Source organism: Neophocaena asiaeorientalis, unplaced genomic scaffold (genome assembly GCF_003031525.2).
Source record: "Neophocaena asiaeorientalis asiaeorientalis breed wild unplaced genomic scaffold, Neophocaena_asiaeorientalis_V1.1 scaffold22, whole genome shotgun sequence".
Taxonomy (NCBI): Eukaryota; Metazoa; Chordata; class Mammalia; order Artiodactyla; family Phocoenidae; genus Neophocaena; species Neophocaena asiaeorientalis.
Genome location: NW_020174422.1, coordinates 992,169 through 1,020,123, shown reverse-complemented (window position 1 = coordinate 1,020,123; position 27,955 = coordinate 992,169). Strand labels below are relative to the sequence as shown.

At 42.2% G+C, this 27,955-nt stretch overlaps 1 protein-coding gene across 4 annotated transcripts in view; it reads left to right on the top strand.

Moving 5' to 3' along the window:
• The window catches only part of MYLK (myosin light chain kinase), a 265,262-nt gene that overhangs the window by 6,374 nt on the left and 230,933 nt on the right, over positions 1-27,955 (top strand). For all 4 annotated transcript variants that reach the window (XM_024756503.1, XM_024756505.1, XM_024756502.1 and 1 more), the window contains exon 2: positions 62-120. The gene's annotated coding sequence lies outside the window, so the exon portion shown is untranslated. The remainder of the gene's footprint in view (positions 1-61; positions 121-27,955) is intronic.

The window sequence follows — 27,955 nt, the reverse complement described above, 5'->3', positions numbered from 1 at the left end:
GGAAGGCCTGACCCCGGCCAGAGAAATGGATGCATGTTGGTTCTATCATCTGTCCCACCAGGTTCTCCGAAGTCCTTGAAGGCTGGCCTCTTCAGTCTGAGGGTGACCTGGGGAGCAGAGGTGAGTGTTCCTTATCTGGCCTGACTCTATGATCACTGCCATCTGTCTGCTGCCAGGGCCCCTGCGTACCTTATATCTGCCCACACAGCTTCCCCCCGTCCCTGAAGTCCTAGCCCGCATCCCACCTGATAGCTAGACTCGACACCTGTGGCTGACACTGTCTTCTGGGTCTGCCTTGACTCTGGAATGTACCATCTTCCACAGGAATTTTCACCCTATGAACAGTTGGAGGCTCTGGCCATCAGCATTGACCCTGGCAGGAATGCTTTTCTCCTTTTTTAGGGCTGGACTAGGTAGAATGTCTCCTGAGGCTGTGTGACAAACCAGGAAGAGGCCGTGGCTTGGAGTCAGCTCCAGCGCTGTCCAGGTCTCTGCAAGGGCATATATAAATGCAGCCCAGCCTGGAGTTAGGGGTACAGAGATCCCATGAACACGGGGACCCCTTCTCTGCTTGCCTGAGGAGGCCGTGGGCAGATAAACAAATGCTTGGTAACTTTTATTGTGATGCAGTTATAAGGTGTGGTGGCCCACTAGGCCTCGAGTTCCTGAGGGCAAAGGCCATGGTTCATCTCTGTGTCCTTACTCTTAGACCAGTAAGTAGTCTTAGTACCTGACATGCCACAGGTGCTGGGTTGAAGGCCTGGCTAGTGAGTGAGTGGGAGTGTTCAAGAAAGATCGTAAGGCATCTCCCATCTGCTCCCAGAGAAGGTACTTTCCACTCATCTACCTCATGGTTAGGCAGAACTGTTCTATTTTTCTCCTAAACACTATGCACTTTTCCTGCGGCGTACTAAGCCTATTCAGAGAATGTGCCAGAAGGGACCCGTTTCTACCCTTCCTCATTATCCAGGTTCAGTTCTCAGTCCATATTTTTGTTTTAGTGTCAACAGAGCATGGTCGCTTGGTTGGTAACCCTGTGGAAATGGATATGTTCAAGAAGAGGCAGTCGGCTGTTTCAGTGCCCGTAACCTTCCTCTTATTACTACCGAAGCGTCTGTCTTCATCGTAGGGCCTCATGCTGGGCATGAGACAGTTAACGCAGCTGCTACTGACTTTTCCCCATGGCGTTTCAACTGAAGTGTTTTAGGGAGTTCTCAGGCTTTTGTTGGGATTGGGCAGTCACCTAGGGCGCCAGCTGGTTGCAGATGACCACGGCCACGCAGCCCCTCCTCTTGTGGTTACCCCCTGCTCTGGTTATCCCAGGCAGAGAGAATCCCTGGGTTTTACTTTCATATTGCTGTTGCTCACGACCAGACCTTTGCTAGCTCACACTTGGACTACAGACGGGCTTCTCTGTGGCACAAATACATTTTACACTTGATTGCTTTGTTAATCTTAAAGCCCAGTCTGGCTGTGTCACTCCACCTTCAGAAACCTTCAGTGGCTCCCTGCTTCTCACAGAAAAGCCTTAACCTGAAGCGCAAGGGCCTCCGTAATCTGACCTCCAAGGCAACAAGACTCATTAACTTATTGTCCTTGAACCCAGTTTCCTATCTCTTTGCCTTTATGAGTTTATCCTCTCCAGGAATATTCTTTGCTTGCCTCTTTGTCTGACAAGTTCTTCTATCCTTAAATATTTGTTCAGGGAATGAATTAAGTTCCTAATACGTGTCAGGCACCTGCCCCAAAATGGAGACTGCCTTTGACCTTCTGAGCTTCAAGTTCCCCTCCTCATTTGAACTTCCGTAGGAACCTTGAATTGGTCCCTGTAAAATTTGTTTGATGGTGACAAGTCATATATTATTATGGAAAGTTTACTTGTTTAGTTTTATTCACGCTAAAATTTTTATATCTACAACCACACAGAAAAAACTTCAAGGGAAAGACATGCCTAAAGCCTTTATCTCCTAATAGCAGTCTTCCAGATCCCACTAATAACAAAAATTCCTTTGGGAGCCTTGTTGGCAAAATAATCCATGCCTCCTAGTCCCCAGCCTAGACCTGGGTGTGGTCAGGGAATCAGTTTTTACAAAGCTCCCCAGGTGTTTCCAATGTCAGCCAGATTTGAGAATCAATCTTGGTTGCTTTTTCACTATGTAATTATTTTTTTTTGCGGTACGCGGGCCTCTCACTGTTGTGGCCTCTCCCGTTGCGGAGCACAGGCTCCAGACGCGCAGACTCAGCGGCCATGGCTCACGGGCCCAGCCGCTCCGCGGCATGTGGGATCTTCCCGGACCGGGGCACGGACCCGCGTCCCCTGCATCGGCAGGCGGACTCTCAACCACTGCGCCACCAGGGAAGCCCGTAATTATTTCTTTGATTTGTGTATTAGGAAAGATTCTTCAAAATTAACAGAAACCAACTCAGGCTAGTTGAAGAGAAAAAAAAAAAGGTAATAGTTGTATAGTGAAAGGAGATAACATTCCCATATTTTCTTGATTTCAAGTTACCATAGGCTGTAAGATTCATATCACTTTCTAGATTCTTAGGGGAAAAAAACACTTCCTTTAATATACACAATTTTAGAAGAATTTCTAAATTTCAATATGCTTTTATTCATATTCACTTTCTTCATCATTATCACAATCAAAGTATTCAGATCCTTCTGAATTGTGTTTGTCTATCAGAATTACACAAGACTTTAAGATAAAATGCTGTATTTGGTAATCTGTGCTCATGATATTTGAATGTTGAGCCATCCTTGAATTCCTAAGATAAATTCTTGAATAAATACTTGGTCATGTATAGTTTTGGTAAACACCTTGTTGGCTTTGATTTTCTAATACTTTACTGGAATTTTTTTTTTTGCATTTATGGTCATAAGTGAGATAGAACTATTAACTGTCTTTGCTATCCTTGGCTGATTTTGTGTGTGCCCACGATTTTTACATCTTCAGCCCCTTTAGGATCGACAGAATAATTCTGAGGAGTACTAAAGTATACCAGGGTTTTATCTACGTTTCATTTAGGTTAAACTTTTAGTTCTGGTTTAAGTCCTATAAGAAAATAAAGTTGCTAAAAGTCTTCTTCTGAAAGTTAACTGGAAGCTTTGAAAAAACTATTGTTCAGTACCCAGCTGATCATGTGTTGCACATGAATTAGTGACACCAACTTTTCCTATCTTTGAAAAGTCTATGCTTTATTCTGATACATGTGGCAGTTCTATTGCCTTTGATTCCATTGCTTGACAAGTGGCAGGCGTTGTTTTAGTTACACAATAACTTTTCTTTTCCATGCTGCATCATGGCGGAATCTTCTTTTTTTTTAATTTTTAAAATTTTGGCTGCATTGGGTCTTCATTGCTGTGCATGGGCTTTCTCTAGTTGCGGCGGGCGGGGGCTACTCCTCATTGTGGTGCACAGGCTTCTCATTGCGGTGGCTTCTCTTGTTGTGGAGCCCAGGCTCCAGGCGCGTGGGCTTCAGTAGTTGTGGCTCATGGGCTCTAGAGCGCAGCCTCAGTATTTGTGGCGCATCGGCTTTGTTGCTCCGCGGCATGTGGGATCTTCCCGGACCAGGGATCAGACCCGTGTCTCCTGCATTGGCAGGCGGATTCTTAACCACTGTGCCACCAGGGAAGTCCCCAGAATCTTTTTTAAGACATTTTTTTCTCATTAAAAAAATTGAGGAATAATTTATGTATAATAAAATTAACTTATTTTAGTGTACAACTTTGCATTTTGACAAACATAGATAGTCATATAAGCATTACCACAATCAAGATACAGAATATTTCCCTCACTTCCAAAAATTGCCTTGGACACTTAAAAAAAATTTTTTTTTTAATTAATTAGTTTTGGGGGTGCTGCATTGGGTCTTCGTTACTGCGCGCAGGCATTCTCTAGTTGTGGCAAGCAGCGGCTACTCTTCCTTGCAGTGCATGTGCTTGTCATTGCATGGCTTCTCTTGTCACAGAGCATGGGCTCTAGGTGCACAGGCTTCAGTAGTTGTGGCTTGCGGGCTGTAGAGTGCAGGCTTAGTAGTTGTGGTGCACGGCTTAGTCGCTCCGTGGCACGTGGGATCTTCCTGGACCAGAGTTTGAACCCGTGTCCCCTGATTTGGCAGGTGGATTCTTTTTTTTTTTAATTTTTATTTATTAATTTATTTATTTTTAGCTGCATTGGGTCTTCGTTGTGGTGCACGGACTTCTCATTGTGGTGGCTTCTCTTGTTGCGGAACACCGGCTCTAGGCATGCAGGCTTCAGTAGTTGTGGCTTGCGGGCTGTAGAGTGCAGGCTTAGTAGTTGTGGTGCATGGGCTTAGTTGCTCCGCGGCATGTGAGATCTTCCCGGACCAGGGCTCGAACCCGTGTCCCCTGCATTGGCAGGCGGATTCTTAACCACTGCACCACCAGGGAAGCCCTGGCAGGCAGATTCTTAACCACTGCGCTACCAGGGAAGCCCACCTTGGGCACTTTTATAGTCAACTCTTCTACCACCTGAAGACCCTAAGTGGGAATCACTGGTCTGATTTCTGTACCTATGATTTTGCCTCTCTCAGAATGTCATATAGTACGTAGCCTTTTAAGTTTACCTTCTTTCATTTAGCCTATATTCTAATATTCATACCTATATTCTAGTAGGTATACTTTTATCAGTGTGTTGGAGAGTTATCTGTGTTGTTGGGTATACCAGTAGGTCATTCCTGTATGCTACTGAGTGTTATTTCATTGTATGTATTTCTCTATTAGCCAGTTGAAGGACATTAGGGCTGTTTCCAGTTTGGGGTAATAGTGAATAATTCACTCTGAGTATTTGTGTACAGGTTTTTATGTGAACATAGATTTTCACTTCACTTGGGTAAATAGGAATGGGATTGCTGGGTGATATGGTGTATTATAATAAAATGGCAAACTGTTTTCCAAAGTGGCTCTACCATTTTGCATTCCCACTAGCAATGTACAAGGGTTATAGTTTCCATATCCTTGTCAGCACTTAGTATTGCCAGACTTTAAAAAATTTTTAGATATTCTAATAGGTATACTTTTATCATTGTGGTTTTAATTTGCAATTCCTTAATGAATAATAATGTTTAGCATCTTTGTTTCATTTTCATTGAGTTTTGAGATATAATTTTTCATTTTCTGGACATGAGTCCAGACATGTTTAGCAAATATTTTTTCATTGTCTATAGCTTGTCTTTTTATTCTCTTAACAAAGTCTATTTTTGCAGAGCAGAAGTTTTTAATTTTGCCGAGGTCCAATTTATCGATTGAAAAACTATATTCTTTTGGTGTTGTATCTAAGAATTACCTAATATGAAGTCATTAAGATTTTCTCCAGTACTTTCTTTAAGATGTCTTATAGTTTTAGGTTTTACGTTTAGGTCTAATCCATTTTGAGTTAGTTTTTGTACATGGAGCAAGGTATAGTTAGAGGTTCTTTTTGCATACAGATGTCCAGTTTCTCTAGCACCATAGTGAAATGACTATCCTTCCCCTTGAAGGATTGAATTGCCTTTGTATCTTTGTTGGAAATCAGTTGAGAATATATGTGTGTGTCTGTTTCTGACTATTCTGTTCCATTGGTTTATGTGTATATCCTTTCAGCAATACCACGCTGTCTTGATTATTGTAGGTTTGTTTTAAGTTTTGAAATCAGGTAGTGTGAATCCTTCAACTTAGTTCTTCCTTTTCCAAATTGTTTTGACTATTCTATATCTTTGCCTTTCATATATATTTTAAAATCATTTTATTGGTTTCTGCATAAAATTCTGCTGGAAGTTTCATTAGTATTGTATTGAATCTATAGATCAGTTTAGGGAGAATTGACATGTTAACAATTTTGGGTCTTCTAATACATAAATAAACTCCATCTCTGCACTTATTGAGGTCTTTGATTTCTTCATCAGTGTTTTATAGTTTTAGCATAGTAAATATTGGACATATTTTGCTAGGCTAATAGCTATGTATTTCATATTTTTGGTGTAATTGTAAATGGCACTTTCAGTAAAATTCTGTTTTCCAGTTGTTCATTGCTAGTACAGTTGACCCTTGAACAACTTGGGGGTTAGGAGTACTGACCTTCCTTGCAGTTGAAAATTCGTGTATAACTTAGAGCCAGTCCTCTGTATCTGTGATTCCTACTTATCTGAGGTTCTGCATCTGCAGATTCAACCAACCGAGGATCATGTAGTACTGTAGTATTTACTATTGATAAAATTCATGTATAAGTGGGCCCACTTAGTTTAAACCCATGCTGTTCAAGGGTCAACTGTAAATACAATTGACATGTTATTTCAGTGGATTTTAAAAAGATTTAAATCAGAGGATAAAGTGTACCAAAATATGTACCTATAGAATTTGGAAATTAATATAATTGGTATATAATTGTTTGAAGCTAACCAACACCATAAAAATATGTAATTTAGGGGCTTCCCTGGTGGCACAGTGGTTGAGAATCTGCCTGCCAGTGCTGGGGACATGGGTTCGAGCCCTGGTCCGGGAGGATCCCACATGCCACAGAGCATCTGGGCCCGTGAGCCACAGCTACTGAGCCTGCGCGTCTGGAGCCTGTGCTCCGCAACAAGAGAGGCCGCGATAGTGAGAGGCCTGCGCACCGTGATGAAGAGTGCCCCCCCCTTGCCGCAACTAGAGAAAGCCCTTGCACAGAAATGAAGACCGAACACAGCAAAAATAAATTGATTAATTAATAAACTCCTACCCCCAACATCTTCTTAAAAAAAAAATATGTAATTTAGGAGGCTGAGTTATAGAACCAATTTTCAACCCTCCTCTGCCTCTTAACTATTTCCCTGAGCTTTTCTCTTTCTAACAATTGATTTTTGTATATTGATCTTTGTATCTTGTGACCTTTCTTATAAATTTATTTATTTATTATTTTTGGCTTCATTGGGTCTTCTTTGCTGTGCGTGGGCTTTCTCTAGTTGTGGCAAGCGGGGTCTGCTCTCGGTTGCGGTGAGTGAGCTTCTCATTGTGGTGGCTTCTCTTGTTGTGGAGCACAGGCTCTAGGCATGTGAGCTCAGTAGTTGTGGCTCGTGGGCTCTAGAGCGCAGGCTCAGTAGTCATGGTGCACGGGCTTAGTTGCTCCACGGCATGTGGGATCTCCCAGACCAGGGCTTGAACCCATGTACCCTGCATTGGCAGGTAGATTCTTAACCACTGCGCCACCACGGAAGTCCCTGTATCTTGTGACCTTTCTAAACTCACTAGTTCTAGTAGCTTTTTTTAAGATTCTTTGGGATTTTCTATGCAGATAATATGTTATCTGTGAATAAAGACAGTTTTATTTTCAATCTAATTTATTTGACTTGTATTTATTTTTCTTGCCTTGTTGTGCTGGTTAGGATCTTCGGTATAATGTTAAAAAGGAGTGGTGAAAATAAACATCTTTGTCTTATTTCCAATCTTAGGTGGCAAGCATTCAGTCTCATACCATTATGTTTGATGCTAGCTGTATGATTTTTGTAGATATTCCTTATTATGTTGAGGAAGTTCCCTCTACTCCTAGCTTGTTGAGATTTTTTAATTTGAATGGATAATGATTTTTTTTTCAAGTGCTCTTTGTAGATCTGTTGAAATGACCATGTATATCTTTTTTTTTTGTCCAAGAGTTGGCAGATGTTTTCTTAAAGGGCAAGTGTCTTTGTTTAGAATGCTATAACAAAATACCACTGAATGGGTAACTTATAAACAACAGAAATTTATTGCTCACAGTTTGGGAGGCTGGTAAGTTCAAGATCAGAGTTCCAGCATGGTCAAGTTTTAGAGTGTCCTCTTCCTGGTTCATAGCCAGCACTTTCTTCCTGTGTCCTCTACATGGTAGAATGGGTTAGGGATCTCTTTGGAGTCTCTTTTATAAGGGCACTAATCCTATTCATGAGAGCTCCATCCTTATGACTTAAGCGCCTCCCAAAGGTCCCACCTTTTAATATCATCATCTTTGGGGGTTAGGATTTCAACATATAAATTTTGGAAGGACACAAGCATTCATAGCATTCATAGCAGCCAGAGAGTAAATATTATAGCCTTTGTGGGCCATAAGGTCTCTGCTCGACTCTTACAAGGTCTCTAATCAATGACTCAGCTCTGCCATTGCAGCATGAAACCAACCATAAACAATACATAAATGAATGCGCATGTCTGTGTTTCAGTAGTTCTTATTTACAAAGACAGGCTGCATAGTTTGCTGATCTCTGCTTTAGTCTGTTGATATGCTGAATTACATTAATTAATTTCTGTATGATTAACCAGCCTTACATTCCAGGAATAAACTCCACTTGGTCATGATATATTATTTTTCTTTTTGTATATTGCTGGGTTGAATTTACTAACATTTTATCAAGGTTTTTTGTGTGTGTGCATTTATACTTATGAAGGATATTGGGCTAGTTCTCTTCTTATAATGTCTTTGTCTGATTTTGGTGTCAGGGTATTGGTTACCTCATAAAAGGAGTTGGGAAGTGTTTCCTCCACTTCTATTTCCTGGAAGAGCTGTACAGGGTAGCTATTGTTTATTTCTTAAATTTTTGGTAGAATTTTCCTGTGGAGCCATTTGAACCTGGTGTGTTTTCTGGGATGGTTTTAACTCAAACTAAATTATTTAATAAGTGTAGGGCTATCTAGGTCATCATTTTTTCCTTGAGTGATTTTTTTAAACATCTTTATTGGAGTATAATTGCTTTACAATTGTGTGTTAGTTTCTGCTTTATAACAAAGTGAATCAGCTATACATATACATATATCCCCATATCTCTTCCCTCTTGCTTCTCCCTCCCACCCTCCCTACCCCACCCCTCTAGGTGGTCACAAAACACTGAGCTGATCTCCCTGTGCTATGTGGCTGCTTCCCACTAGCTATCTATTTTACATTTGGTGGTATATATAAGTCCGTGTCAACTTGAGTGGTTTTTGGTAGTTTGTGCTTTGGGGGTAATTTGTTTCATCCAAAGTGTAGAATTTATGGGCAAATATTGTGGATAATATTTGCTTATTGTCCTTTAATGTCTTTAGGGATTATAGTGATGTCTCTTCTTTCATTACTAATATTTGTAGTTTGTATCTTTTTTGCTCTCTGCCAGTCTGACCAGAGGTTTGTCAACTTTATTGATATTTTCAAAGAACCAGCTTTTGGTTTCTTTGATCATTCTCTGTTAATTTTCTGTTTTCAAGTTCATTGATTTCTTCTCTTTATTATTTGTTTTCTTCTGCTTGCTTTGGTTTAGTTTCTCTTCCTTTACTAGTTTGCTAAAGTGGAAGCTTAGATCATTGATTTGAGACCTCCAGAATTCTCCTTTTAGGGGGTAGTTGGGTTGGGAAGGTGAACACGGAGGTATAGAAGGAGTTTTTCTGCATCTACAAGCATTTATTATGAAAGCTTTAGTAAAAGCCTGTGCCAGATTCTTCCAGAGAGCCCTGAGGTTTTTACCTGCAAGTGGGACCAGTGGGAGGGAGGAGTGGAAGTCGTACCTTGGACTGTTTTCCTTGTGGAAGGCAATGGCCTGGTCTTCCAGCCCTGAGAGTCTGGGACCCTAATGCTTGCATCTGCTTCCCAACCTGGTCTGTAGAACAGAGAGTAGAGGGAGTTGGAGTTGCTGTAGTTTTATGGGTGAAAGGGCTCTTTCCCAATAATTTAGATCAAGGGTCAACAAACTTTTTCTGAAAAGAGCCAGTAGTAAAAATTTTCAACTTAGCAGGCTATATAATGTCTGTCACAAGTATTCAACTCTGCCACTTTTTTTTGTAGAATGAAAACAGCCATAGATAATATGTGAATGAATGATCATGGTTGTGTTTCAATAAAACTTTATTTACAAAACCAGACAGTTTGGCCTATGGGGCATAGTTTGCCCACCCTTGCTGTAGTCTTTTAATATGGTGAATTACATTGATTGATTTTCAAATGTTGAACCAGCCTTGCATTCCCGAGATAAGCTTCACTTAGTTTAGAGCATCTGGTCTGCACCTATCCGTGTCTTTGTTTCTTAGCTTGTCACCAAGCTGGGAGCTTCTCAGGAGCAGGGTCATAGTATAGTACCACCTCTTATCTCCCATCAAGCATATAGTGGATGGTTAGTAAATATTTGCGGCCCATGGAAAGAACTGTGCATGTCCATGGTGCTCCTGCTGACCTCCCTTTATGGTCCCCTCAGGGGCTCAGAGGGAATGGGGGCTGTGTGGAGGAGTTGGGCCCAAGTGCTGTCACTGCAGGCACGGGCTGATCTTTCATTTCGGAGTCTATTTTGGAAACATGGCTTAAGTTTGGTCTGTGGGGCGCTGCTTTCTAATTACTCTCTCCTTTTCCTAAGAATTGTGGTTGACACAGGAAGTCAGGCATCCAGATGCCAGCCTAGTGCTGGTGTTCTGAAAGGGCTTGACTGACCCCTACCAGGGCCCTGGTCTCCTTTTACAGAGGGTGTGCCTGTGTGTGGGAGAGCCGGAGCAGGAGGGGGTCCCGTCTGGCTCCTGAATGTGAACACGCCTGACCTTTGTGTCTCTGGCAGCTATGTGTTGACCACATAGTGCCATGGCAACTTGGTGCACCAGACAGATTTTGTATAGGCAGGTTGCAGAATCCATCTCGGCTACTTCTTCTCATTGACTGGGAGAGCAGGTGTGTGGTTGATGGGGAGGTCCAGGCTTTGCAGCTCACACACCTGGGTTTGAATCCCAGCTCAGCAACTTATTAGATGGGTGAGCCTGGGAAATTATTTAACTACTCTGAACTTCCCTTCACTCATTTCTAAAATGAAGATGCTCACAACCTCCCAGCATTGTTGCGAGGGTTACATTAAACACCCCACCCCCTCTCCTGAGAGATGAGGGGGGACTCTGAAGGGTATTAAGCAGGGAGTGGTGGGCAAAAGAAATGCAAAACAAGTTACAAACATGATGGGAAAATCCACTAGACATCTAGGGTATGGAGAGGGGTGTTAGCTACTTTCTCCCTTCTCAGGTATTTTTTGACTGAAGGCTGGGGAGGGGTGACTCAGGGGCTGAGTGTCTGATTTTGCTCTGGAGTAGGGAGGGGCCGACTGCCAGGTCTGGGTGGGGCCTTGGATTGTTTTGGTGCTTTTGCCTTATTCAGCCTGGTTCACTGGGATGGGAACAGGGTCCTGGGACTGCGCCAGACTCTGGTGATGAGTGGAACCGATTGCATAATTGCCTGGTGTTTGACAGTGTCAGACCCCTAGGACCTGGTGACAGTAATAACCCTCCTTTATCCATGTGTAGGCCCTCACTGTGGACAGAACACATTTGTACCATCCTTACTGCCCAGTGACATGCGGGAGGGGTGAGGAGAGTTCTCCCCAAATGCCATCAGGATGCCCCCACCTCTTTGTGTGCTCTGGGGTCTCTGCTTTCCTTTGCTGGCATTCTAGACCCCTGAGTACAGTTGTTAGGGGATGAGACCCCTGTGTCTCCTGCCGGAAATCAGTGAATCAAGGAAACTGTTGCTTCCAGGCCCACCCTGCCCACCCTCTGGAGGAATCAGACCAGGGCTTTTACTAGAGAGCTCATAAAACTTGTTAGAGGATTGGAAATTAAATAAAGTTCCAGTTTGGTCATCCTGAGATGATTTTATATTATCGTACCTCAAAACAACATTAACGTGTAACATCCCTGGTTTAAAAACAGTGTTAATCTTCTACTACATGAAAGATAAAATTCTAACTGTTCAACTCGGCATGCAAGATAGGCTACAATTGGACTCCCACCACATGAGATATTCAGTTGTCATTGAGTCTGTAAGTACTTTTCATTTGGATAATGATTTTATAGTTTACTTAATGCTTCACACATTTTGCATTTAATTTTTTCAGTCTTACGATGTTATTCTTGTTCCTGTTTTATAGTTGAGGGCCTAAGGCTCAGGGAAGTTAAAAAGAACTTGTCCTATTTCACATGGCCATGGTAAAGTCACGACTCTAAGCAGAGGGCATAAAGTAGTGGTCACTTGCCACTTGCTAGCTGTGTGACCTTGAACAGGTTTATCTCTAAAAAAAGGGATAACACAGCTTTGTCATAAGATTTTTATGAGGGTGAAATAAGATAATCCAAGCAAAACATTTGGTGTATTGTCTGCCATATAGTAAGGGCTCAGGAAATGTTAGGTATTATTATGACACTCTCTTTTAACTGTTCTGCAATTAATGTTTCCAGTTTTTATTCCACAATTATGAGTAACACTGCTATAATTATCTTTGTCCAAATTGTTTGTTTTTTTTCTGTTGTGTCATTTCCTTGGTATTCCAAGAATAGCATTAGCAGGTTGAAAGGTACATTACGATCCTCTTTTTTTTTTTTTTTGCTTTTGTTCCATATTGCCAAAGAGCCTATTACTGGGATGATTTTTGTTTAATAGGTCGCTATTGGACCCATGAGAGTGATCGGTCTTCCGTGGATGGTACTTCCCTGTGACCTCTCAGCCTGTCACAGGGACCATCAGTCGTTCTTAAGTAGGGTAAAAAGGCCAACAGATCCTAGACTGGTTGGAGCCAAACCGTATAAAACAGATTGTGCCCATAGCAAGACATAGACCAAAGTGGTCAGCAAATTGTACCCCAAACCCTAGGCATGACTGCCTTCTCACCTGCTTCCTGCAGGCTCCCTGGGTGGACTTGGTACATGCACTGTTGGTAGATATGAAGGATGAGGAGTGGTGAAGGGGGAGGTGGGAGCTGCTTCTGAGCACCTGTCCTGGAATTACAGGGAGAAAGCCTGTGTATGGGGACCACGGGTACCTCCAGACTTTTTATATACACAAGGGTGCTAGTTTCTTAGGGCTGCTGTGACAAAACTACCACACACTGGCTTAGAACAGCAGAAATTTACTCTTTCACAGTCCTAGAGGCTAGAAGTCTGAAATTATGGTGTCAGCAGAGCCACACTCCCTTTGAAGGCTCTAGGAAAGACTGCTTCCTTGTCTCTTTTAGCATCTGGTGGGTTGCTGACAAACGGCTGGCATTCCTTGGCTTGCACGTGTGTCACTCTAATCTCTGCCTCCATCTGCACGTGGCTGTCTCTCTTCTGTGTCTCTGTGTATTGTGTATGTGTCCACATTTCCCTCTTCTTGTAAGGACACCAGTCATTTCATTAGGGAGCATCCTGCTCCCGTGTGAACTCATCTTAACTTGCAAAGACTCTATTTCCAAATAAGGTTATATTCACAGGTTGGATGGGAGGCGGGGGGGGGGGGGGGGTTAGGTTTTTACCGGGGCTTTTTTTTTTTTTTTTGCTTTTATTTTTACGTATGTTTTTTTGAATTTTATTTTTTTATACAGCTGGTTCTTATTAGTTATCCATTTTATACATATTAGTGTATACCTGTCAATCCCAATCTCCCAATTCATCACACCACGACCACCACCACCCCCACCGCTTTCCCCCCTTAGTGTCCATACATTTGTTCTCTACATCTCTGTCTCAATTTCTGCCTTGCAAACCAGTTCATCTGTACCATTTTTTTAGGTTCCACATATATGCGTTAATATACGATATTTGTTTTTCTCTTTCTGACTTACTTCACTCTGTATGACAGTTTCTAGATTCATCCATGTCTGTACAAATGACCCAATTTCATTCCATTTTATGGCTGAGTAATATTCCATTGTATATATGTACCACATCTTCTTTATCCATTCATCTGTCGATGGGCACTTAGGTTACTTCCATGACCTGGCTACTGTAAATAGTGCTGCAATGAACATTGGGGTGCATGTGTCTTTTTGAATAATGGTTTTCTCTGGGTATATACCCAGTAGTGGGATTGTGATTTATGTCAAAGAGTGTTCTTCCTATGTTTTCCTCTAAGAGTTTTATAGTGTCTAGTCTTACATTTAGGTCTCTAATCCATTATGAGTTTATTTTTGTGTATGATGTTAGTGAGTGTTCTAATTTCACTCTTTTATGTGTAGCTGTCAGTTTTCCCAGCACCACTTATTGAAGAGACTGTCTTTTCTCCATTGTATATCCTTGCCTCCTTTCTCATAGATCAGTTGACCATAGGTGCTTAGGTTTATCTCTGGGCTTTCTATCCAATTCCATTGATCTGTATTTCTGTTTTGTGCCAGTACCACGTTGTCTTGATTACTGTAGCTTTGTAGTACAGCCTGAAGTCAGGGAGTCTGATCTTGCAGCTCTGTTTTTTCCCCTGAAGACTGCTTTGGCTACTCAGGGTCTTTCGTATCTCCATAAAAATTTTAAGATTTTTTGTTCTAGTTCTGTAAAAAATGCCATTGGTAATTTGATAAGGATTGTATTGAATCTGTAGATTGCTTTGGGTAGTATAGTCATTTTCACAATATTGATTCTTCCAATCCAAGAACATGGTATATCTCTTCATCTGTGTCATTTTTGATTTCTTTCAGCAGTGTCTTATAGTTTCCTGAGTATAGGTCTCTTACCACCTTAGGTAGGTTTATTCCTAGGTATTTTATTTTTTTTGTTACAATGGTGAATGGGATTGTTTCCTTAATTTCTGTTTCTGATCTTTCATTGGTAGTGTATAGGAATGCAAGAGATTTCTGTGCATTAATTTTGTATCCCGCAACTTTACCAAATTCATTGATCAGCTATAGTAATTTTCTGGTGGCATCTTTAGGATTCTCTATGTATAGTATCATGTCATCTGCAAACAGTGACAGTTTGACTTCTTCTTTTACAATTCGAATTCCTTTTATTTCTTTTTCTTCTCTAATTACCATGGCTAGGACTTCCAAAGCTATGTTGAATAATAGTGATGAGAGTGGACATCCTTGTCTTGTTCCTGATCTTAGAGGAAATGGTTTCAGTTTTTCAACATTGAGAATGATGTTTGCTGTGGGTTTGTCATGTGTGACCTTTATTATGTTGAGGTAAGTGCCCTCTATGCCCACACTCTGGAAAGTTTTTATCATAAATTGGTGCTGAATTTTGTCAAAAGCTTTTTCTGCATCTATTGAGATGATCATATGGTTTTTATTCTTCAATTTGTTAATATGGTTTATCACATTGATTGATTTGCGTATATTGAAGAATCCTTGCATCCCTGGGATAAATCCCACTTGATCATGGTGTATGATCCTTTTAATGTGCTGTTGGATTCTGTTTGCTAGTATTTTGTGGAGGATTTTTGCATCTATATTTATCAGTGATATTGGTCTGTAATTTTCTTTTTTTGTAGTATCTTTGTCTGCTTTTGCTATCAGGGTGATGGTGACCTCATAGAATGAGTTTGGGAGTGTTCCTTCCTCTGCAGTTTTTTGGAAGAGTTTGAGAAGGGTGGATGTTAGCTCTTGTCTAAACGTTTGATAGAATTCGCCTGTGAAGCCATCTGGTCCTGGACTTTTGTTTGTTTGAAGATTTTTAGTCACAGTTTCAATTTCATTACTTGTGATTAGTCTGTTCATATTTTCTATTTCTTCCTGGTTCAGTTTTGGAAGGTTATACTGTTCTAATAATTTGTCCATTTCTTCCAGGTTGTCCATTTTATTGGCATAGAGTTGCTTGTAGTACTCTCTTATGATGCTTTGTATTTCTGCAGTGTCCATTGTAACTTCTCCTTTTTCATTTTTAATTTTATTAATTTCAGTCCTCTCCCTTTTTTTCTTGTTGATTCTGGATAAAGGATTATCAATTTTGTTCATCTTCTCAAAGAACCAGCTTTTAGTTTTATTGATATTTGCTATTGTTTCTTTGTTTCTATTTCATTTATTTCTGCTCTGATCTTTATGATTTCTTTCCTTCTACTAGCTTCGGGTTTTGCTTGTTCTTCTTTCTCTAGTTCCTTTAGGTGTAAGGTTAGATTGTTTATTTGAGATGCTTCTTGTTTCTTGAGGTAGGCTTGTATTGCTATAAAATTTCCTCTTAGAACTGCTTTTGCTGCATCCCATAGGTTTTGGATCATTGTGTTTTCGTTGTAATTTGTCTCTAAGTATTTTTTGATTTTCTCTTTGATTTCTTCAGTGATCTCTTGGTTATTTAGTAACATACTGTTTAGCCTCCATGTGTTTGTGTTTTTTACATTTTTTTCCCTGTAATTGATTTCTAATTTCATAGCATTGTGGTCAGAAAAGATGCTTGATATGATTTCAGTTTTCTTAAATCTACTGAGGCTTGACTTGTGACCCAGGATGTGATCTCTCCTGGAGAATGTTCCGTGTACACTTGAGAAGAAAGTGTAATCTGCTGTTTCTGGATGGAATGTCCTATAAATATCAATTAAATCTATCTGGTCTACTGTGTCCTTTAAAGCTTGTGCTTCCTTATTAATTTTCTGTTTGGATGATCTGTCCATTGGTGTGAGGTGTTAAAGTCCCCCACTAATATTGTGTTACTGTCGATTTCCTCTTCTATAGCTGTTAGCAGTTGCCTTATGTATTGAGGTGCTCCTGTGTTGGGTGCATATATATTTATAATTGTTATATCTTCTTCTGGGATTTATCCCTTGATCATTATGTAGTGTCCTTCCTTGTCTCTTGTAACATTCTTTATTTTAAAGTCTATTTTATCTGATATGAGTATTGCTACTCCAGCTTTCTTTTGATTTCCATTGGCATGGAATATCTTTTTCCATCCCCTCACTTTCAGTCTGTATGTGTCCCTAGGTCTGAAGTGGGTGTCTTGTAGGCAGCATATATATGGTCTTGTTTTTGTATCCTTTCAGCGAACCTGTGTCTTTTGGTTGGAGCACTTAATCCATTCACTTTTATGGTAATTATCAATATGTATGCTCCTTTTACCATTTTCTCAATTGTTATGGGTTTGTTTTTGTAGGTCCTTTTCTTCTTTTATGTTTCCCACTTAGAGAATTTCCTTTAGCATTTATTGTAGAGCTGGTTTGGTGGTGCTAAATTCTCTTAGCTGTTGCTTGTCTATAAAGCTTTTGATTTCTCCATCGAATCTGAATGAGATCTTTGCTGGGTAGAGTAATCTTGGTTGTAGGGTCTTCCCTTTCATCACTTTAAATATATCGTGCCAATCTCTTCTGGCTTGTAGAGTTTCTGCTGAGAAGTCAGCTGTTAACCTTATGGGAGTTCCCTTGTATGTTGTTTGTTGTTTTTCCCCTGCTGCTTTCAATAATTTTTCTTTGTCCTTAATTTTTGTGAGTTTGATTACTATATGTCTCAGCATGTTCCTCCTTGGGTTTATCCTGCCTGTGACTCTCTGAGCTTCCTGGACTTGGGTGGCTATTTCTTGTCCCATGTTAGGGAAGTTTTTGACTATAATCTCTTCAAATATTTTCTTGGGTCCTTTCTCTCTCTCTTCTGCTTCTGAGACCCCCATAATGCGAATGTTGCGTTTAATCTTGTCCCAGAGATCTCTTAGGCTGTCTTTATTTCTTTTCATTCTTTTTTCTTTATTCTGTTTTGTTGCAGTAAATTCCACCATTCTGTTTTCCAGGTCACTTATCCATTCTTCTGCCTCAGTTATTCTGCTATTGATTCCTTCTAGTGTATTTTTCAGTTCAGTTATTGTATTGTTCATCTCTGTTTGTTCTTTAATTCTTCTTGGTGCTTGTTCTTTAATTCTTCTAGGTCTTTGTTAAACATTTCTTGCATCTTCTCGATCTTTGCCTCCATTCTTTTTCCGAGGTCCTGGATCATCTTCACTATCATTATTCTGAATTCTTTATCTGGAAGGTTGCCTATCTCCACTTCATTTGGTTGTTTTTCTGGGATTTATCTTGTTCCTTCATGTGGGACAAATTCTTCTGTCTTTTCATTTTGTTTATGTTTCTGTGAATGTGGTTTTCCTTGCACAGGCTGCAGAATTACATTTCTTCTTGCTTCTGCTGTCTGCCGTCTGGTGGATGAGGCTATCTAAGAGGCTTGTGCAAGCTTCCTGATGGGAGGGACTGGTGGTGGGTAGCATTGGGTGTTGTTGTGGTGGGCACAGCTCAGTAAAAGTGTAATCTGCTTGTCTGCTGTTGGGTGGCACTGGGTTCCTTTCATGTTGTTTGTTTGGCCTGAGGTGACCCAGTACTGGGGCCTACCAGGCTCTTTGGTGGGGCTAATGGCAGACTCTGGGAGGGCTCACGCCAAGGAGTACTTCCCAGAACTTCTGCTGCCAGTGTCCTTGTCCCCACGGTGAGCCAGAGCCACCCCCTGCCTCTGCAGGATACCCTCCAACACTAGAAGGTAAGTCTGGTTCCATCTCCTATTGGGTCACTGCTCCTCCCCCCGGGTCCTGATGCATTCACTACTTTGTGTGTGCCCTCCACAAGTGGAGTCTCTCTTTCCCCCAGTCTTGTCAAAGTCCTGCAATCAAATCCCACTAGCCTTCAAAGTCTGATTCTCTAGGAATTCCTCCTCCCATTACCGGACCCCCAGGTTGGGAAGCCTGACGTGGGGCTCAGAACCTTCACTCCAGTGGGTGGACTTCTGTGGTGTAAGTGTTCTCCAGTTTGTGGGTCACCCACCCAGCAGTTACGGGATTTGATTTTACTGTGATTGCACCCCTCCTACCGTGTTATTATGGCTTCTCCTTTGTGTTTGGATGTGGGGTATCTTTTTTGGTGAGTTCCAGTGTCTTCCTGTCAATGACTGTTCAGCAGTTAGTTGTGATTCTGGTGCTCTCGCAAGAGGGAATGAGCGCACGTCCTTCTACTCTGCCATCTTGAACCAGTCTCTCAACGTGAGTTTTTGGAGGACCCAGTTCAACCCACAACAGAGCAGCTAAGAAGAGAAAGTGGAAGATGTCCATTTTCTGTGTCACTGACTGCATTGTGGAGGGACTGTTGATGGAGGTGTTATAGGCATTGGTAGCACTATTGGTGGGAATGCTGGCTGTTGTCTTGGGCCAGTGCTGGTTCTGATCTTGGACTCCCTTACCCACCCACTCTGGGGACTGGTCTCAGACTATGTCAGTCACAGATGGGGAGGATCAGGTGCATCTGGCTGGGGTGATGCAACCAAGGGAGGAAGAGCTTAGTTCCCAAGGGAGAATGGTTTTCCAGTCATCAGTGGAGAGTAGGAGCAAGAGCACAGGGCTGGGCAGACATGCACGTCTCAGGTTAAGTCTTAGGCCAGCTGGAACACCACGGCTTCAGTTTCTCCCCTGAAAGGTGAGGGGGTGAGAATGGATGGCTTCTGAGGGCCCTTCCTGCTTTGGCGTCACATAGTTCTTATTTGAGAGTTGTTGTGCTGGAGAAGCTCCTTGCCCCTGTGGATTTTTGTGAGGTCTGTCCAGCTGATGGGGTATTAGCAAGTGACATGGGAAGGGTGCTTAGAAGGAGACAGCCGTGGGGGGCTGGTACTCCCATCCCAGGACTTTCCAACAGGGCTTTGTTAAGTCACCTTCTCCATGAGGCCTTTCCTGGCCACCCTCTCTAAAATATTGATCCCACACCTGATATTTCATAGCCCATCTCCTGGCTTTATTTTCTCTCCTTATATTTAACCCCTATCCAGCATGGTTTATATTTTCCTTACTTGTCTCACTTATTGTCTGTTTCTCCACTAGGTAGTAAGCTCCCGGAGGGCAGGGATTTTTATCTAATACTAAACAGTAACTGTCACATCTAGGCAATTAATACGTTATTTGTTGAATGTTGAATAATTGAAGGTATTATAAACTTGACAAATGGGGTAAACATTTTAAAGGGGTGTTCCAGTTATAATCTTTGGGGGTGTCACTCTTTGTTGGATTCAGGGCCCCGGCTTAGGCTGCCCAGGGCCCTGCCATGAGTAGCGCTTGTTTTTGAAGGGATTGTTCCAGTTATCCATTGCTGGTAACAAAACACCCCCAGACATAGGAGCATAAAACAACATCATTATGTTCAGCATAGTACTACCAATAACTATTATTCTTTATTACGCTCAGGAGTTCTGCAGGTCAGGAATTTGAACAGGACAGGGTGGGGATGTTTTCTGAAGACCTGGATGGCTCAGATGACTCAAATGCTTAAGAGCTAGACTCACTGGAGGCTTCTTTACTTACAGTCTGGTGCCTAGGCTGAGATGACTTGAAGGCTGGGGTCAGCTGGGGCCCGTGTAGCCAGAGTACCTACATGGGGCCTCTGCATGTGGCCTGGGCTTCTTCACAACATGGTGGCTGGGTTCCAAGAGGGAGTGTCCCCAGGAGCCTTTGGAGAATTAGCATTCCATGAGAGCCAGGTGGAAGCTGCCTGGTCTTCTATTACCTGACCTCAGAAGTCACACAGTATCACTTTTCCTGTACTCTATTGGTCAAGACAGTCACAAGCCTGCTCAGATTCAAGGGGGAGGGAACACAGATTCTCCCCTACCTCAGTGGGAGGAGTGTCCAAGATTTGGAGGCCATGCTTTGAAACTGCCACAGGGATCCCACTACACTTTCACCAGACTCAATCTGAAGTGAACCTTGAGTGAGATTTCTGGTACTGCCACCTTCAGGATAGGACTTACTATGCATTATGACTATTCTTCAATCTTACTCTCACTAACTGGGTTTCTTCAGGCTGGGGTCCTGTCACTTTACCTCCTTTGCAGCCTCTGGCAGATTATCTGGCCATAGTAAGTACTTAGCAAGTGAGTTAGAGAGTAAATGAATGAACGAACAAGTGAATAAAGGGAGTAGGTGCTTTCTGTGCTGGCGTAACACTGCTGAGTCTCTGTAGGAGGCCTTGAAACTCATACCTGTCAAGGCCAAAGTTTTCTGACCACCTTCTGTTCATATGCTGAACTGCTGAGACCTGTAGCTGGGCCCCTGGACACCCAGGAATAGATTCCTGTAGAGGAGGCAAGGGTGTTGGGATAGGAAGTGTGTGTTGTGTTAGGGGATAAGTAGTTATCTCGTTTGACGGTAGCCAAGGATTTCTGTGTTTCCATAGGGCAATCGTATTGATAGAACGAGGCCGGAATGCAAAGGCCTTGTTGCAGGCTGAGAGTTTTGAGATTGTTAATGGAGAGTCATCAAAAGTTGCTGAGCAGCCGCGTTCACATAATAAGAGCTGTGAGTGAGAAGGTTGACATCCAGGATGGATTGGAGTGAGGGAACACCAGCAGTAGGGAGGACAGTAGGTCTGCAATCCAGGTATGAGTCCATGGCTTGGACCTGGCTGCAGATTGCAGAAGAGCCAGCGAAGGGAGGAATGTGAATGATGTCAAGGTAGCAGGTGTTGGAGACCATGTGAGTGGTGATAGGAAAGAGGGTAAAAGACGGTAAAGCAATCTTATATTGTAGGTACTATTTTCTGTTATTTCGTTATGAAAAGCTTCAAATATGCAGCAAAGTTGAAACAAATGTACAGTGAATACCTATATACTCTCCACCTAGATTCTAAAATTAACATGTTGCTGTGTTTGCTTTGCCACGAATCTATCCATCCTGCTGTTATCCATCCGACCACCTTGTTTTTGTGATGCATTTCAATTTAGGTTGCAGACATTAGTACATTTTCCCCTAAATACTTAAGCACACGTACCATTAATTAGAGCTCAATAGTTGTTTACATTACTTTCCTTCTGAGAAAAATTTACATATGTGAAATGCACAGATCTTAACTGTACCATTGTCTGACTTTTGACAAAAGCATGCAACTGTGCAACCCAAGCCCCTTTCAAGATTTGGACGTTACCAGCATCCCAGAAAATTCCTTCATGTTCCTTCTCAATCAGTCCCTGTCCCCACTCTTCAGAGGCAGCCACTGTTCTGATTTTTAAATCATAGATTTCTGTGCCTTTGCTAGAACTTCATATAAATGTAATTGTACAGTATGTACTCTCTGGTTTGAAGTTTCTGTCACGTGGTATAATGTTTCTGAGATCCATCCATGTTGTTGCGTGTATCAGTAGTTGCTTCCTCTTTATTTCTGAATAGTATTCCATTGTATGGCTGTACCACAGTTTTGTGTCTCCATTCTTCGGTTGATGGACATTGGGCTGTTTCCAGTTTTTGGCTTTTCTGTATAAAGCTGCCATGAACATCTTGCACAGGTCTTTTTTTTTGGTGGACATATTTTTTCATTTCTCTTGGGTAAACATCTGGGAGTGGGTCATAGGATAGGTCTATGTTTAGCTTTATAGGGAACTGCCAAAGTGGTTGTACCATTTTTATGCTTCCACAATGTATCAGAGTCTGGTCGGTTACTCTGCATCCTCATCAACATTTGGCATTGTTAGACTTTTAAATTTTAGCCATTCTGGTGGATATGTAGCTATCCCCAAATGGTTGTAATTTACATTTCCCTAATGATTAATGATACTAAGAACTTTTTCATGCACTTACTGACCGTTTCTATATCTTTCTTTCTGAGTGTTTTTCAAATATTTTGCCCATTTAAAAATTGTGGGTTTTGTCTTTTTCTTATTGAATTTTAGGGATTCTTTATTTATTCTGAATACTCCTTATTTGTCAGATATGTGATTTGCAAATCTTTTTCCCAATTGTGGCTTGCCTATTCATTTTCTTAACAGTGTCTTCCGATGAATAGAAGTTTTAAATTTTGACAAGGTCTAATTTATCATTTTCTTTGTAAGGCTGTTCTTTTCTCCATATCCTAAGAAACTTTTGCTGACTCCCATGTTACAAAGATCATCTCTTATATTTCCTTCTAGAAGCTTTATAGCTTTAATTTCTATGTTTAGATCTATCATCCATCTCAAATTAATTTTTGTGTAGCATATGAAATGGGGGAGTCAAAATTCTTTTTTTCCCCTAATGAATATCCAGTTGTTCCTGCCGCATTTGTGGCAAAACACTTTCTTTTTTGGTAGGTGCTGTTTTTATCCTCATTTTGCAGATCAGAAAACTGAGACAGAGCTAGATTAAGTAACTCGTTCCTAGGTCCTGCAGCTGGTAGGGTCAGATCCAGAATTTGAACCCAGAGCCTGTATTTTTATTCAGTATGCTCTATTTGCTTCTCACGCTGATGGCTCTGAGGTTTCAACGTGAATACCAGGCAGCTAGGTGTAAAGCGTTGGCAGAGAACTCAGGAAGCAGGGTGAGTTTCATTTGGGGTTGAGCTGGGGAGCCCGTGGGATACCTGAATGGGTGTATTGGGAAGCAGATAGAAAAAGGATAGAAAGACAAGTAGGGAAGGGGGAGGTGGACAAGGGAGGAGGGATGCAAGAGGTGCCGAAAGGCGATATTATTCGGCCCAACCTGAACTTCACCTTTTTTGTTTAGTGTCAGGGGTTTGATAACCTGTCACATCACACCTGGTCCAGAAGAGCCCGTGAAATAGGCAAGATCCAGTTTGTTTAGATCTTTTGAATATAGGTGGTAAGGGTGACGTGAGCAAGAGTCATAAAGCTAGAGAAGAGAAATAGATTAAGTGAGGCAGGGAGAGTCAGCAAGCCTCGTGATCAGAGCGCTTTTACTCTCAGACCGACTTGGCTTCGGGCCTTAATCCAGCCCTGCAGCTCACTGACCATGGGAGTGCAAGCAAGTTACTTCATTTCTGTGTCTCATTTTCCTCACCTGTAAAATGAGAGTAGTACCAACCTCCCTGAATTAAATTAGACAATGGACTGAGGGCACTTAACACAGTATCTGACACATACTCAATATTCAGTAAATGGCATGTTAGTCATTTTTATTACGATTTGGTATTTTAAGAACGTGGTTAGTACCTGGAATATAGAAGACCCTCTAGGAAGCTTGCTGAATGAACAAATGACCTCCAGAGACACAGGATTCTCCAACTTAAATTACACAACTTGGCAGTTTGAGAACACGTGGCCCAGGAGGTCAGAGTACGAAGCTAGGATTGTGAACTGGAGCTGGTCTCTAAATATTCCAGGTGGCACAGGAGCCGGTCCAGCTGGCCGGGGCTTAGCCAACAGGGCCTTAAAGACTTCCTGGGGAAAGATGCAGACTGCTGCCCGGATTCTGCACGGGGTCTCTGCAGGCCTGGAGCTCTGCTGCGGGCAGGGAGGATTCTCCTGCTGAGAGCGACGAGAGCTCCCAGACAGCGAGTAAGAGAGCGCCCTGCCTGTGGCAGCGATGGCACCTTCTAGTGCTGTTGTCCAGTGGATCACAGAGACCCATCTCTATCTCTGGTTTTGATGAATGTATCCTGCAAAGTTTAGCTGCACTTCTAGAAAAGCCCATTTAAATGGAGTTTGTGTGATTAATTTTGAGTCCAGTTCACTCTGCATATGAACAGCTAGCAGGGTCAGCCAGATATTTGTTGAGTGCTTACTGGGGACCAGACTCTGTGCTAGGTGAAGGCACCACTTCTGCCCTCCAGGAGCTCACCATCTAGTTAGGGAGATGACACACACCCAAAGGGCTACGAGGTAAGTGTCAGAGGTAAATGGCTGAACACATGAAATGACCAGAGGACAGCTTGGGCAGAGCACATGAATAAATGCCTTCTACAGGGGTTGTCAAACCAGTGATAGACATTCAAGTCCTCCAGCATTCTCTCCAGCCCACCACTTCTCCCTTCCAGGGGTGATAACTAACATTTGAGTGCTTCCTTGGAGAGCAGCGCTTTAAATGGATTAACTCGTTGCCCTTTCTGATGACCCTATGTGGTGAGCTCTTTTAGCATCCCCATATTTCAGGCGAGGAAATGGGGGGACAGAGACGCCAGGAGACTTAGTCAGGGTCACCGAGCTGGAAGTGATGGTGCTGTGGAGGAAACCCAGCAGTCTCACCCCAGAGCCCACCTTATTAGGCCCACAGGACACAGCTGACTCTGTTTTATGGCTTTCTTCTTTCAGCTCTACAGCAGGAAGGAGGATTCTTGACATTTCTTTCATGATCTTAACATGTAATCATTGTGTCCAACTAGTTTTTAACTAAATACAGCCTCCTGTACATTTTGCCCTGGCACTAATTCAGCTAAAATATTCTTAATTTCAGAAGAGAAGGCAGCAAGACTGAACCACTGTGTTTATTGACCAATTTAGACTGTCTCAGGGCACAGCTTTGAGGATTGGAGCACGCCGTGGGTGAATATTTTAACAGGCTGTGGCAAGATGACAGCATCTTGGCCTCAGACACAAGAATTATTCTCAGACAGGGCTTTTTTCAGTGCCGTAACTTTAACCAGCTGGAGTTCTTTTCCATCCGATTCAACCTCCCGAAGTCAAGAATTTTGCCTTTTATTGGGAAATCTGCATTTCATTGTATAGATAGAACACTATGTCCTTGGCTCAGTGGGTCTCCAAGAGAAGCTGAGTCTTTATTTTATTGCAGGCGCTGGGTGTCCTAAGGGCTCAAATACCAGCAAGTCTGTTTCAAGCATGAGAGGTTGGAGACCCAGCAATGTTCTGATCAAAGAATGTGAGAGGCAAACTGTCCACCCCAGTGCAACCCGAGCCTTGTACGTGAGAGAGTGGGGAAGAGAGAGAGGGGTGTTGCCGGACAGCATGGCGTCTTGTGCTGGGCCTGCTGGGGATGGGCGCTGCCACACCCGCCAAGATAGGCCAGCAGAGTTGGGAGATGGGTGTCACCACACTAGGAAGTCCTCGTCTAAATCACAGTAGTCCTCTTAGGAGGGTGTGTATTATCACCTCTTCATTTGGTGATGCCACATTGCTGTAAATGTTTTTCGAATTTCAGTTTTGGAATAGTGTTTAAGGTTTAGAACAGTTCCTTCTTCCTTCTGAGGGTGAGTTTTGCTTTTTATTTAGCTGCATCTGAAAACACTGAAAATCCCCTTAAAAATGTATTTATGTGTATGAATTTATTGTTTCTACTACCTACAAGAAATTACTGGTAACAGTTTGATTGCCCATACCTTACCAAAACCAGATGACATCAGTCATTTAAATTTTTGTTAGTCTAATGGATAGTAAATGCTATCTCACTGTTAATTTAATTTTTACTTACCTCTGGTAAGATTGGGCATGTTGCCATGTTTTCTGGCTACTTGTAAATTGTTCTTGTCCTTGGCTCACTTTTCTATTAAATTATTTGTCTTTTTCTTCTTGAGTTATAGAACCTCTTTATATGATAGTGATATTTGGACAGTCTTTTTAACATCTTGTGTTATGACAGGAGATCTTGTATTATGACACTTCATCTTTTGAACATGGGTTAGATTTTTGGAAATGGCTGGCATTTGGTATGATTGAATCAGGCTGAATTATATGTGAATTCACTTATATAATCTAAGTAGTAAATACAATTGGAAAAAGTGGTTTTGGGGACAAGCCAGCTGACTCTTGCAAACAGCTTACCTGGAAGGAGCAGAAGGTTCAGGTATACTAGAGAATACCTAGTAGCCCTGAGCATTCAGCATGGTGGCATCAGGCAGTATCTGGTACAGAGGGAATGGAGAATGTTGCCTAAAAGGGTATTCTGGTAGGTTAGGAGGTTATTTAAAAGGGCTTCTACTCTAGCTAACATTTATTGAGTAGTGCTGTGAGTCAAATGTGCTGTGGGCCAAGAACCCTTCTGTCCACTCCAATTGAACGGGCATCCTTTAGAAGACAGTGTGTGGGAAGGTCACAGAGCCTAGCCCTTCACCAGTCAAAATATGGTGTTGACCAAGCATTGCCCAATCCCCCCAAATCCCTGTAACTAATTATAGACACATATTTTACATCCATCTTTTCGGTTTTTTCTATGAGGCTATTTCTGTAGTAGTTTAGCATACAGCCTCTGCATCAGACTGCTTGGTTTCAAATCCTAGCTCTGTCATTTACTAGCTGTGCGATTTTGTGTAAGTTATAAAACTTCTCTTGCCCTTGGTTTTCTCATCTATGATATGGAGATAATAGCACCTATACCTCATAGGATGTCATAAGGATGAAATGAAGTAATGCCCACAAAGCACTTAGCACATTAGGTGTCAGGATGGAGTGGGGAGAAGCATTTTGGTGAGTTTGGTGAGCTGAGGCCCATGACTCTCCCAGGCTGTCCAGGGAATTACTAAAGAGGCCAAAGGAGTGAGTGGAAGGTTAGAGCCCATCCACATTTCTGGGAAACCAGCTCCAGTTTTCCTTTCCTTAGTACTTCGAGGCCTCTCCCTTTCTGGAGACCTATCAGTTCTTCCAAGTCCCACTGCATTTTTCTGCCTATTATATACCATCCTCAGGGCCAAGGCCAATACCACGGGATCTGGGCACCACTGCAAGTGATAAAAATAAGCTTGACAAGGAGACAAATCCCCAGAGCTTAGGCAGCAGGAAAACTACCAAACCTCGGGGCCCTGAATGAGAAGGGCCCAGAATCCAATACCAATAGCGACCCAGAAGTTCTTGTTGCCTCTGTCTGATTCTGCCTGTAGCTGAGAGTTGTTAGGTCATAGGCCGCAGAAGCACAAATGGCAGAATGGAGGTGGGAGGGGAAAATGAATATATACAGGCCAGGGGACAGCTCCGGAGTAGGCTGTTTTGGGCTGGCCTTGCCTCAGTGTAGAAAACTTAGGGCCATAGCCTGGAACACAGAGTTTCTCTATAGGAAAGAACGGGTGTCCTCAGATTGCAATAACAAAAACATTTTTGGTTTTGGAGTCATATCCAAATTCAAGCTCCAGCCTGTGTGACTTTGAGAAACTACTAAACTTCTCTAAGCCTGCTTTCTCTATTGAAAAATGAAGATAACAGTGCCTACTTTGAATGACTAGCGGTCGTGAAGATTAAATGAGTTTGTAAAGTTCACTGTCATGCAAACAGAGGTCCCCATTAAATAGGAGCTGTTATTATCAGTAAATGCTCAATAAATATTTGAATGAGTCGTGTAGCTAAATGGAAAACTGGCCGTGTTACAGCAGACTTGGCAAAAAGCAAACCCCCAGATAAGCACACGTACAAAAGTAAACCCCTGGAAGTTAGTGCTGAAATTGATGTGCCCCATCTCATCCCACCTGGTACCTTGATGAGACCAATTCAGGGAAGTTCCCAGTGGATAAACAGATGAGAGTTGTGGTGGTATGTTGTAGGGGAATGCCAAATTGAGTTGTTCCAACTGAAAGTGAAATTTCTCCCTATATGCTTATAGGCAAGGAAGACGTCTCTTTCCAGGTCAGGGGGAAGGAAAGCTACTTGTGTTGTGCCTTCTCCGCTTATTGATTCCAGA